Raw genomic sequence first — 12484 nt, 5'->3', positions numbered from 1 at the left:
TTAGTACTGTGTTGTTTATCCTCCGTGTGTGTATTTTTTTACAGTTCTTTTTCCTGTAATTGATATCTAGTCTCATAACATTGTGGTTGGAAAAGATACTTGATATGATTTCAATTTTCCTAAATTTACCAAGGCTTGATTTGTGACCCAAGATATTATCTATCATGGAGAATGTTCCATGAGCACTTGAGAAGAATGTGTATTCTGTTGTTTTTGGATGGAATGTCCTATAAATATCAATGAAGTCCATCTTGTTTAATGTATCATTTAAAGCTTGTGTGGCCTTATTTATTTTCATTTTGGATGATCTGTCCATCGGTGAAAGTGGGGTGTTAAAGTCCCCTATTATTATTGTGTTACTGTCGATTTCCCCTTTTATGGCTTTTAGCATTTGCTTTATATTTTGAGGTGCTCCTATGTTGGTGCATAAATATTTACAATTGTTATATCTTCTTCTTGAATTTATCCCTTGATCATTATGTAGTTTCCTTCTTTTTCTCTTGTAATAGTCATTATTTTAAAGTGTATTTTGTCTGATATGAGAATTGCTACTCCAGCTTTCTTTTTATTTCCATTTGCATGGAATATCTTCTTCCATCCCCTCACTTTCAGTCTGTATGTGTCCCTGTGTCTGAAGTGGGTCTTTTGTAGACAGCATGTAGGTGGGTCTTGTTTTTGTATCCATTCAGCCAGTCTGTGTCTTTTGATTGGAGCATTTAATCCATTTACATTAAGGTAATTATCGATATGTATGTTCCTATCACTTTTTTCTTAATTGTTTTGGGTTTGTTTTTTGTAGGTCTTTTCCTTCTCTTGCGTTTCCTGCCTAGAGAAGTTCCTTTAACATATGTTGTAAAGCTGGTTTGGTGGTGCTGAATTCTCTTAACTTTTGCTTGTCTGTAAAGGTTTTAATTTCTCCACTGAATCTGAACGAGATCCTTGCTGAGTAGAGTAATCTTGGTTGTAGGTTTTTCCCTTTCACCACTTTAAATAGGTCCTGCCACTGCTTTCTGGCTTTGCAGAGTTTCTACTGAAAGATCAGCTGTTAACCTTATGCAGATTCACTTGTATGTTATTTGTTGCTTTTCGCTTGCTGCTTTTAACATTTTTTCTTTGTATTTAATTTTTGATAGTTTGTTTAGTATGTGTCTTGTTGTGTTTCTCCTTTTATTTATCCTGTCTGGGACTCTCTGTGCTTCCTGAACTTGACTGACTATTTCTTTTCCCATGATAGGGAAGTTTTCAACTATAATCTCTTCAAATATATTCTCAGATCCTTTCTTTTTCTCTTCTTCTTCTGGGACGGACCCCTAAATTAGAATGTTGGTGTTTTTAATGTTGTCCCAGAGGTCTCTGAGACTGTCCTCAATTCTTTTCATTCTTTGTTCTTTATTCTGCTCTGTGGCAGTCATTTACACTATTCTATCTTCCAGGTCACTTATCCATTGTTCTGCCTCAGTTGTTCTGCTATTGATTCCTTCTGGAGTATTTTTAATTTCAGTTATTGGGTTGATCATCACTGTTTGTTTGTTCTTTAGTTCTTCTAGGAAATTGTTAAATGTTTCTTTTATTTTCTCCATTTGATTTCCCAGATTGCATCATCTTTACTATCATTACTCTGAATTCTTTTTCACGTAGGCTCCCTATTTCCTCTGCATTTTTTTGGTCTGGTGGGATTTTACCTTGCTTCTCCATCTGCTGCATATTTCTCTTTCTTCTCATTTTTTTAACTTACTGTGTTTGAGGTCTCCTTTTTGCAGGCTGTAGGTTCGTAGTTCCTCTTATTTCTGGTGTCTGCCCCTAGTGGGTGAGGTTGGTTCAGTGACTTGTGTAGGCTTCCTCGTTGGGGGGATTGGTGCCTGTGTTCTGGTGGGTGGGGCTGGATCTTGTCCCTCTATTCGGCAGGGCTGCATCCAGTAGTGTGTTTTGGGGTGTCTGTGAACTTAGTATGGCTTTAGGCAGCCAGTCTGCTTATGGGTGGGGCTGTGTTCCTGTCTTGCTAGTTGTTTTGCATGAGGCGTGCAGCACTGGAGTTTGCTGGCTGTTGGGTGGAGCTGAGGCTTAGTGTTGAGACAGAGATATCTGGGACAGCTCTCACTGATTAATATTACGTTGGCCAAGAGATCTCTGGTGGTCCAATATCCTGGCCTCGGCTCTCCCACATCAGAGGCTCAGGCCTGACACCTGGCTGGAGCACCAAGACCCTGCCAGCCTCATAGCATGGAATCAAAGGAAGAAAACAAAACAAAACAAAACCAGACAGAACCCCAAAACAAATGGTAAAAGCAAAACTAAACAGGCAAAATCACACAAAGAAACATATACACACACACTCACAAAAAGAGAAAAAAAATAAAGGAACCTAGCGACCAAACCAATAAACAAACCCAGCAATGAAAACAAGCACTAAAAACTAAATTAAGATAAACATAAAACCAAAAACAAATCAAACACTGAAAGCAAGCCCGAAATCTACAGTTGCTCTGAAAGTCCACTGCCTCAATTTTTGGAACATTCGCTGTCTATTCAGGTATTCCACAGATGCAGGGTTTATCAAGTCTATTGTGGGGATTTAATCTGCTGCTCCTGAGGTTGCACAGAGAAATTTCCCTTTCTCTTCTTTGTTCACACAGCTCCTGAGGTTCAGCTTTGGTTTTGGCTTTGCCTCTGTGTGTAGGTCGTCCTCAGGCATCCTTTCCCTGCCCAGACAGGAGGGGTTATAGCAGCAACTGATTAGGGCTGTCTTGCTCACTCAGGCTGGGGAGAGGGAGGGGTGCGGTAGTCATAATTGAAATGTGGGGAGTGCTTGCAGCAGCAGAGGCTGGCGTGACATTGCAACAGCCTGAGGCATGCCATGTGTTCTTCCAGGGAAGTTGGCCCTGGATCATGGGACCCTGGCAGTGGCGTGCTGCCCAGGCTCCTGTGGGCATGTGGGTAGTGACCTGTGCTTGCACACAGGATTCTTGGTGGCAGCGGCGGAAGTGGTAGTGGTCCATGCCTGCCTCTGGGGTCCGAGATGATAGCTGTGGCTTGAGGCCATCTCTGGAGCTTGCTTAGGTGGTGCTGTGCTGTATGTGGGCACACAGAGCAGGAAGCCCCTCTCCTCGTGCACCCTGAAAGAATGGTTTCTTGCATCTCGGGCAGTTCCAGACTTTTTCACGGACTCCCTCCCGGCTAGCTGTGGTGCACTAGCCCCCTTCAGGCTGTCTTCATGAAGCCAACCCCAGTCCTCTCCCTGGGGTCTGACCTCCGCAGCCTGAGCCTCAGCTCCCAGCCCCCACCTTCCCCAGTGGCTGAGCAGCCAAGTGTCTCAGGCTGGTGAGTGCGGGTCGGCACCAATCCTCTGTACAGGAATCTCTCCACTTTGCCTTCTGCACCCCGGTTGCTGTGCTCTCGTCTGTGGCTCTGAAGCTTCCCCACACCCTGTCCCCACCAGTGAAGGGGCTTCCTAGTGTGTGGGAACTTTTCCTCCTTCACAGCTCCCTCCCAGAGGCACAAGTCCCATCCCTATTCTTTTGTCTCTGTTTTTTCTTTTGCCCTACCCATGTATATGGGGATTTTCTTGCCTTTTGGGAAGTCTGAGGTCTTTTGCCAGTGTTCAGTAGGTGTTCTGTAGGAGTTGTTGCACATGTAGATGTATTTTTGATTAATTTGTGGGGAGGAAGGTGATCTCCACGACTTACTCTTCTACCATCTTGAAGGTCTCCCCTTGGTTATTGTTACTGAAGAACTCCTTTCAGTATGTCTTACAGGGCATCTGTAATGGTGGTGAACTCCCTCAGCTTTTGTTTGTCTGGGAAAATGTTTATTTCTCCTTTGTATCTGTAGGATAACTTTGCTGTGTATTCTTGGTTGGCAATTTTTATCTATCAACACTTTGAATATGTCATTTCACTCTCTCATGGCCAGTAGGATTTGTTAAGAGATATTAAATTTCTCTGTTCATTTTTTATTGTTGACATTTTCATTATATTGTATTGGAGAGGGACTTTTTACATTGAGATTACATGAACTTGCATGTCCAAGTCTTTTCCCAGGTTTGGGAAGTTTTCAGCTATTACTTCTTTAAATAAAGTTTCTTCATCCTTCTTTCTCTCCTCTCATTCTGGAACCCCAGTTATCCTACATGAACGTTTGACAGAGCTCCACAGATCATGAAGGCTTTCTTTGCTTTTGTTCATTATTTCTTCTTTGGTTTCCTCTGATTCAGTTATTTCATAGTTCCTGTCCAATAGGTCACTTATTTTATCTTCCATTTGGTCTACTCTGCTGTTGATGCTCTATTGCATTTTCCATCTCATTCATTGAGTTCTTTAACTCCAGAATTTCTGTTTGGTTCTCTTTTATGATTTCTATCTATTTGTTAATTTTCTCATTTTGTTCATGTGTTGTTTTCCTGATTTCACTGAGTTGCCTTTCTGTATTTCCTTGTAGGTCATTGAATGTCCTCAATACAGCTATTTATTTTTTTCATACAATTTTAAAGGTTACACTCCATTTACAGTTATTACAAAATATTGGCTACATTCCCTATGTTGTACAATACATCCTTGTAACCTATCTTATACCCAGTAGTTTGTACCTCCCTCTCCCCTACCTCTATATTGCCCCTCCACCCCCTCCCCACTGGTAACCACTAGTTTGTTCTCTATATCAGTAAAGCTATTTTGAATTCTTTATCAGCTAGATAGTAAAATTCTGTGCCTTTGAGTTAAGTTATTGGAGGACTGTTGTTATCTTTGGTGATGACATATTTCCTTGATTTTTTATGTTCCTTGTAGTTTTGCATTGCTGCTTTCTCATTTGAAGTAGGAGACATCTCCTCAAATCTTTACTAGTTGTATTCAGGTGGGATATACAATTTGTTGGTCCTTTTATACCTGAGACTTTCTCTGACCTGGTATAGACACACCTGCTGCACGCTTCTTGCTCCTTCTTGTGGCAGAATTTGTAAACTTTTATGTGTTCTCTGGTTCTTACAGCTCACCATGCTGGCTGCTGGAACCCTCTCTTTTGTTTGCAGAAGGTGGTGCTACAGCTCCAGTTCTCCCTAGCCCACAGACTTGGTCTGTTCTCTGGCAGCACTCCATTTACCATTGATCAGGAGTGCCCTCACCACCACACAAGGAGCATGTACTAGGAGCCATTGCAGAGGCAGGGGAGGTCTTTTAGGGGTACCTGCAGGCCTTGAGGGGGATCCTAGGGTGAGTTTCTCCCAGAGGTTTGTGGTCAAACTTTCTGCTGAAGTGCTGAGTGAAGTAATCAGGAACTGTGTTCCTTTAATGCCCTTTGATAATCTCATTTGACTCTTTTCTGACCTCCCTCCTCGCAGGCATGGAAGCCCTGCCTGGGTACTCTGGTGCTGGCAGAGAGAAGTGGGTTCTCCAGCTGCATTCTGCACAGGTGGGGAAGCCAAGCACTCCCTCACTACTGTCCTTCCCCTGTCAGCTGGTTCAGCCCTGTGCTGTGTGGCCTTGGGGGAAGGACAGCACTGACCAAGTTCCTATTACCCTCACCAGTGTGTCCTGACTCTTATTGTTTTCCTTCAGTGACATGCTGGAATCTCCTCTCAGGAAGGCTGGATTTCTACAAATTCTTTCTTATTCGTGGGCATCAGCCCAGGTCAGCACTCTCCAGGTTTTCCCTGACCATAGTCAAGAGGGATTAGAGAGGCATTGCTGGCTTCTACTGGTTTCACAGCCTGGGCTGGGGTCTGTCTACTTATTACTGGATACACAGGCAGGAGAGCCTCTTCCTAGATCCTTTGGACTCTACTGCTCTTGCAGAAGTACTTTTCTTCATGGATGGATGCTTAGTTAGCTGTCAAAAAAGGGGGACAAAAAGGAGGGACATCTCATGCTTCCATGATGCTGACATCACCCCAGTTTGCTTTTCTTAAATTTTTTAAAAAAATATTTTATTTATTTATTTTTGGCTGCATTGGGTCTTCTTTGCTATGTGTGGGCTTTCTCTAGTTGTGGCAAGTGGGGGCTGCTCTTCATTGTGGTGCGCAGACTTCTCACTGTGGTGGCTTCTCTTGTGGAGCATGGGCTCTAGGTGTGCGAGGGCTTCAGTAGTTGTGGCATGGGGGCTCAGTAGTTGTGGCTCATAGGCTCTAGAGCACAGGCTCAGTAGTTGTGGCACATGGGCTTAGCTGCTCCGCAGTATCTGGGATCTTACTGGACCAGGGATCCAGTGTGTTCCCTGCATTGGCAGGCACTGTGCCACCAGGGAAGTCCCCAGTTTGCTTTTAAATGCTCAGAACATGAGATGGTTAACTACTGTTCTTCCTTGGGCTAATTTGGTAAATGGAAGGATAAATGAAGTGCAGGAAGACCCATCAGAAGAAGAATGAGGTACCTAGGTGCCTGCAGACATGGGGGACTCCCATGGCTCCCATTTCTGCCTGTGTGGTGTGGTGGCTGCTGCACACCGTCCCCAAGCAGCTGTGTGCCACCGCATATGTGCCCTGGGCTCTGGGGACCCCACACGAGCTGGGAGCCTTTGCTTTGTGTCATCTCACATAAACTCTCCTGGCCTGGGGAGCAGTGGGCAGCAGCAGTGCCTGTTTGGGGAGGGGCTGCTCATGGAGGGTGGTGCCTGTGACTTCCTGAGCCCCTTCCCTCCCAGCACAATGGTAGGAGCCAGCTGGTGCATAGCAACGGGGGCAGCAGTGAGGGTGGGTTTCCTAGGCATTCCTCAGCTCTGAAGCCTGTGTTTCTGAAATCCCCAGGAGAGTACAGTACCAGAAGTGGTACAGTTCTGGGCCTTGAATTCAGGACCACCCTGCATATCATAGGCATTTCAGGACTTACAGTGTACATGCAGCTGAAGGCGCTGTTTCCCAGGCATTTCTTACTGCCATGATGTGGTAGGATGAATCTGGGCTTTGTGATGCTAAGTATATTTCAGTACTTCTCCACATTTCATTTTCTTCATCTGCAAAACTTAGAGAACTCTTCAGTTTTTTGTGAAAGGTGAATGGGGCAGTATGGGCAGAGCATGGACTGGCTGTTCCTGGAAGTGATACCCTGCCTCTCTGTGTCTTGGTGTGAGACCTGGACCAGCTCCTATTTTCCTGGGCTGGGTCCTGTCTGACCATGGGTAGTAACAGTGCTCTGCTTGCTTGCTGCAGTGCCTGTCAGGTGTGTCCTCTTTCTACCTTCCCTTGTCTCCTAGGAAGAGGGCGTTCGGTGGTGGGCCCTTGCCCCTCTGTTCCTCCATATGAATGCATTCTGGTCCTTTGGTGCATGGTGGGCTGCCGCCCTCCCCTTGGAAGTCAGGTTTGGTCATGGCCCGTGCCCTGGCTGTCGGGGTGTGAGCAGAGTGACTCCCCCTTCTTCTTGCCTCAGTGGCAGCATGTGTGAAGCAGCTTGGGTCTCTTGGGGACCACAGTGAGCAGAGACCTGCTGACCACACATGTCGTGGCTCTGCAGGTGCCAAGAGGCTGGCTGAAAGCGGAGGGTGGCCAAACCGTATAGGAAGAGATGGTACCATTTCCTCCCAGTGCCAGAGCCGCTAAGCCTGGTTCTCTCATAGCTGGAGAGAACCTCATGACTCTTGCCGAGCTGGGGCCCTGCCTTGGCGGAGCACTGACTGCTGCCAGCTCTCACCACGCTGCCATTGGAGGGAATTTCCGGCATCCGTCACTATTCTGGAGTCTCCTTGAGACTGTCCACATGAACCATCTCCTTTCATCGAGGGGCCCAGTTTGCCTAATAAGCTCCAAAAGGAATGGAAGGGGGTGCGCCTGCTGGGCAGCATGGGGCAGAGGGGGTGGTGGTCGGGTCCTGTGGGCCTCTCCGGGTGTGCCTGGGCCAGAGGAAGCCCGGGAGAATGAGTGACTTCAGAGCTTCTCAGGGTGACAGCACTGTGCTTACAGGCTTGGGAGGGCCTGGCAACAAGGGTCTCTGCTCTTCCTCACCCCGCCCCCTGCCCTACCGCCCTTGTGGCTGTTCTTGCCCGGGGTCTTCTGTGTGTGGGAGAGGCAGGGGCCATGTCTGAGGGGCAGGCCAGCTGCCACCTCACTGGGGGGCTGTCCCATCACTGCTTTTGAGGTATGAGCATCACAGACACTTCACACAAGAACCAGCAAACCCACTTTCTTCTCAAGTTCGTGTGTTGTGTTCCCACCTTAGTGTCATTGTTTGGCAGGATCTGTATGTTGCCAAACAAAACCCTTCAGCATAGGTGAGTCTGTGTGTCTGTGAGGGCAGGATGGTGTGGGGATGGCACCCAAGCTGGGCTGTGCTGGCATTTCTGATTCCACACTGACCCTGCAGTGCTGCCTGTCCTCTAAGCCAAGGGGACAGAATAGAGAGGGGGTGGGAACAGCCGAGACCACCTGTGCGCATCTGGCTTCTTTGAGAGTTAGGGGAAAGGAAACAGTCATAAGCATCTTGTTCTGAAAGCTCCTTATATTTCAATGGAAGTAATCTCACCTTTCCAAATTTAGGAAGATACTGTCACGGAATTCTGGAATAGGAAGGATCCTTGGGGGTCATCCCATTCGACCCAATGTATTCTTCTTTTAAAATAATTTTTTTTTTTTTTTTTTTTTTTACTGTGAGTGGTATGCTGAATAGGATGCTAAATTCTGTCCTTCATTTAAGTTTAGCAGTGACTTGGAGGGGAGCAGCAATGACTTTTTCTTAATTTTAGAGTTTTTAATTTGAGATAATTGCATATTCACATGTAGTTGGAAGAAGTACAGAGACCCCTGCACTTTTCATCCAGTTTCTCCCAATGGTAACATCTTGCAAGCATCCAAGTGGGAAACTTTTCCCCTCTTCCTTTCTAGGTTTTTTGGTTGGTCTAATAACTAAATTGATATAAGATAGATTAACAGGAGAAAAACAAATTTAATTTTGTATGTACAGGAGCCCCATAAAAATATGAGACTCAAAGAAGTGACCAAAGCAGGCAGCATTTATACCTTGTAGACAAACCAAAAATAAAGCTGTAAAGAATTGATGAAAAAAGGGGTTTGGGCTTGGGGTAGTAAATTAGTTAAGAAATAACAAGGTTTGTTTATACAGCCTTCTTGGCCCTAAATCCCCTGTTTCTGGATGTCTCTTTACCTCCTGGTACAGGGAGGTTACTTTTCACATGTGAGATTTATTTCTGGCTTTTAGGGGGACGCAGGCAGGTCCGAGTGTCCTTCTCACATTGGTTGTTTCTCAAGTAACTTTAACCCAAAATAATCAATATACCAAAGTGGTATATTTTGGGGTGGCATATTCTGACCCCCTTCACAAAACTCTAGTAGTGCATCACATCCAGGACATTGATATTGCCACAGTCAAGATGCTGAACATTTCCACCTCCACAAGGTCCTCTCACATTGCCCTTTTATAAGCACAACTTCCCTCTCTTCCTTATAACTCCTTTCCTGCTGACAACTAATCTTTCCACCATTTCTATAATTTTGTCATTTCAAGAATAAGATGGAATAAATAAATAAATGGAATCATACAGTTGGTGACATTTTGGGATTGGCTTTTTCCCACTCAATGTAATTCTCTGGAGATCCATCCAGGTTGTTTTGTGTATCAATCATTTGTGCCTTTTCATTTCTGAGTAGGATTCTGTGATACAAATGTATTAGTTTGTTTAACCACTCACCCATTGAAGGATATCTGGATTATTTCCAGTTTGGGGCAATTACAAATAAAGCTGCTATGACTACTAATGTACAGAGCTTGTGTGAAGACAGGTTTTCCTTTCTCTGGGATAAAATGCCCAGCATGGAATTGCTGGGTGGTATGGTAGTTGCATGTTTAGTTTTTTGGATGAGCAATGTGAAAGTGATTCAGTCTTTGCATCCTCACTAGCATTTGGTGTTGTTTCTACTTTTAATTTCAGCCATTCTTATAGGTGTGTAGGGACATCTCATTATTTCAAGCCCTAAAGCCCTTTCAGGACTCTGTGGAAGGAGCATCTGCCACCCCATTCTCCCTTTAGCTTGTTGTAGCTGTAAGGTGCAGACCCATGGCCTCCCCCCGCGTGGGTCATGAGCTCTGTGAGGGGCACCGCTGGCTTTAATTTCCTGACCACGATTGTCTCTCACTGCCTAGACACTGTGCCTTGACTGTTCTGTGAGCAGGAAGCAGCCGCACTTGCATTTTGGGGGCACTGGCCTCCTCCAGAGGTCATATGAGGGTTGTGGTGGTTCTTGCCCTGGAAGTCCCTCCTGACTGATGGGCAGAGGGGCTTTTTTGTTCTGTCCTGGGGCTTGTAAGTGTCCATCTGTGCTGAGAGCAGAGGAATTCCCTTCTGTGTCCAGGGACCTTTAGTGCCTGTCTCAGTCTGTTTGGGCTGCTATAATAAAATACGCAGACTGGGAGGCTCATCAACAACAGAAGTTTATTTCTCATAGTTATCATTCAGACCATAGCATTCCAACCCTGGTCCCCTCAAATTCATGTCCTTCTTGAATGCAAAATACATTTATTCCATATCAGTGTACCTGGTCCCTCTCCATATTCTTGGACAGCATAGAAATGAATATCTCTCCCATGAGACACTTAGGCAAGCAAAGCTTTTTATTGAAAGCTTTTAATTTTATTTATTTATAGCTTGTGCACAAGGGAGAAGGTGGAAGAATGTCACCTCCCCTAAGAACTTTTAAGGGAGGGGTTTTAAAAGCAGTGTGAGGGAGGAGGACGCAAGGTGACACATCCGCTTGTGCTCGATTCTTGGATTGGTTGGTCTCCAGGTGAAGTTTTGAGCATCAACAGTCTTCTTGTTTCAACCGTCTGGGGTCTGGGGTCTCTGTGCTTGCAGTCAGCATTTTTCATCTGGTGGGGGTCAGCTTCCTACAAAAACAACTTAGAAGTGTGTGTCAGGCCTTCATCTGTATCTTTCAGCGAACTGGAAGTTTGGTGATTCTGCTGTGTGTTGGATTTATAGTCCCAATTTTGTCCTTTGGAACTATGTACGTCAGGGGAACAGAGATAGAGCTTTTACTCCTGTGGGTCTCTGGTTATTGTCTCAGAAGTCCAAGCCTTTAGGCGCTTTGTTTTCCTGGGCCTGTCAAGCCCACTTGCTCAAGGCTATTCTCTCAGTCCTTTTCCAAAATGGCTGTACTCTTGTCTTCCTGTCTCACCAATAGCCCCAAAAGTCTTAAATTTTTCCAGAAGCCACTCAAAAGACTAAGTCCAGAGTCTTATCTAAATATCTTCTAAATCAGACATGGATGAGACTCAATGTACATGCTGAAGGAAATTTCTCCCTGCTGTGCACCAAACATGCCAAATCTGTGAAATCAAACGAGCTTCTAAAATACAGTGGTTGGACACGCATAGGATAGATATTCCCATTACAAAATGGTGAAATAATAAAGACAGGAGTTGGCAGGTCCCTGGCAAGTCCACAAACTTGAGGCCAACTGGGGCAGGGGTCCTGCCCCCACTGCTCAGCACATGGCTTTGCTGGGTACAGCCCGTGCTGCAGCTCTCACAGGTTGGGGTCACATGCCTGTGGCTCTCCTGGGCTGGAATCAAATACCAGTGGCTTTACTGGTCTGTGGCTCTACTGGGCATTGCCCTGGCAGGGGCTTTCTGCTGTGGCCCCATGCTCTTTGCTGTCCTATGCCTGGGTCAAGCCTAAGGCGCAAGGTGGCCTCATCCTTCAAAATCTAAGTGGAGATAGCTGTGCCCCTGTGCTTTGCTGGGCATACTGCCTGCTGGAGCTTGCAGTGTGAAGCATCAACAGGCAGCACTGGCCCTTCCTTTGAAGTCTTTCCGACAAGCAGGCCCTTTCACTTTGGGCCTGTGATGGGAGGGGCAGCCCTGGTGATCTCTGAAATGCCTTCAGGGTTATTCTTTGATTGTCTCGGACTGTAGGTGTCTGCTTCTGTTTGGATGGCTCAGTAGTCTCCCTGTTGTCTTGATGACTAGCTCCTGGTTCTGTTGGGCTGGCAGATCCATACTAATGTCATACGAGATTTGACCATGCCCTTTCATGTAGCTCCTCAGTGATCTTCCTTATTTATTTCATATACACAGCCCAAATTTTTAAGTTCTGCTTCCTTTTTGATGATCAGTTCCATCTTTAAGTCATTTTTCTCTTCTCTCATTTTACTAAAAGCATTCCAGAGGAACCAGTCAGTTCTTTCAATCCTATCTTAAAAATCTCCTCCACCAAATAGCCAAATTCATTGGTCATAAGTTCTGCCTTCCACAAAATAGTAACACAATTCAGCCAAGTTCTTTACCACTTTATAACAAGGATTGCCTCCTCTTCATTGTCCTGTAACATCTTTCTCATTTCTAGTTGAGACCACTGATGTTTCCACCAACACTGTTCGTGACCACTTAGGAATTCTCTCAGAAGATTGAGACTTTCTCTACAGCTCTCCTCTTCTCCTTGTAAGCCCTCACCAGAATTACTTTTGACAATCTTTTCATGGCAATGTAACATTTTACTAGCATGCCCCTGCAAACTCTTTCAGTCTCTACCCATTATCCAGTTCCAAAGTCAC

General features: G+C 45.4%; 1 protein-coding gene across 1 annotated transcript in view; it reads left to right on the top strand.

Annotated features, from left to right (window-relative positions):
* OCA2 (OCA2 melanosomal transmembrane protein) overlaps positions 1-12484 on the top strand; it is a 255523-nt gene that overhangs the window by 66469 nt on the left and 176570 nt on the right. The window lies entirely within an intron of this gene.

The sequence above is a fragment of the Grampus griseus genome, assembly GCF_964374135.1.
Source record: "Grampus griseus genome assembly, chromosome: 7".
Taxonomy (NCBI): Eukaryota; Metazoa; Chordata; class Mammalia; order Artiodactyla; family Delphinidae; genus Grampus; species Grampus griseus.
The sequence above is the reverse complement of the archived record's forward strand: the minus strand, read 5'-3'. Positions and strand labels throughout refer to the sequence as shown.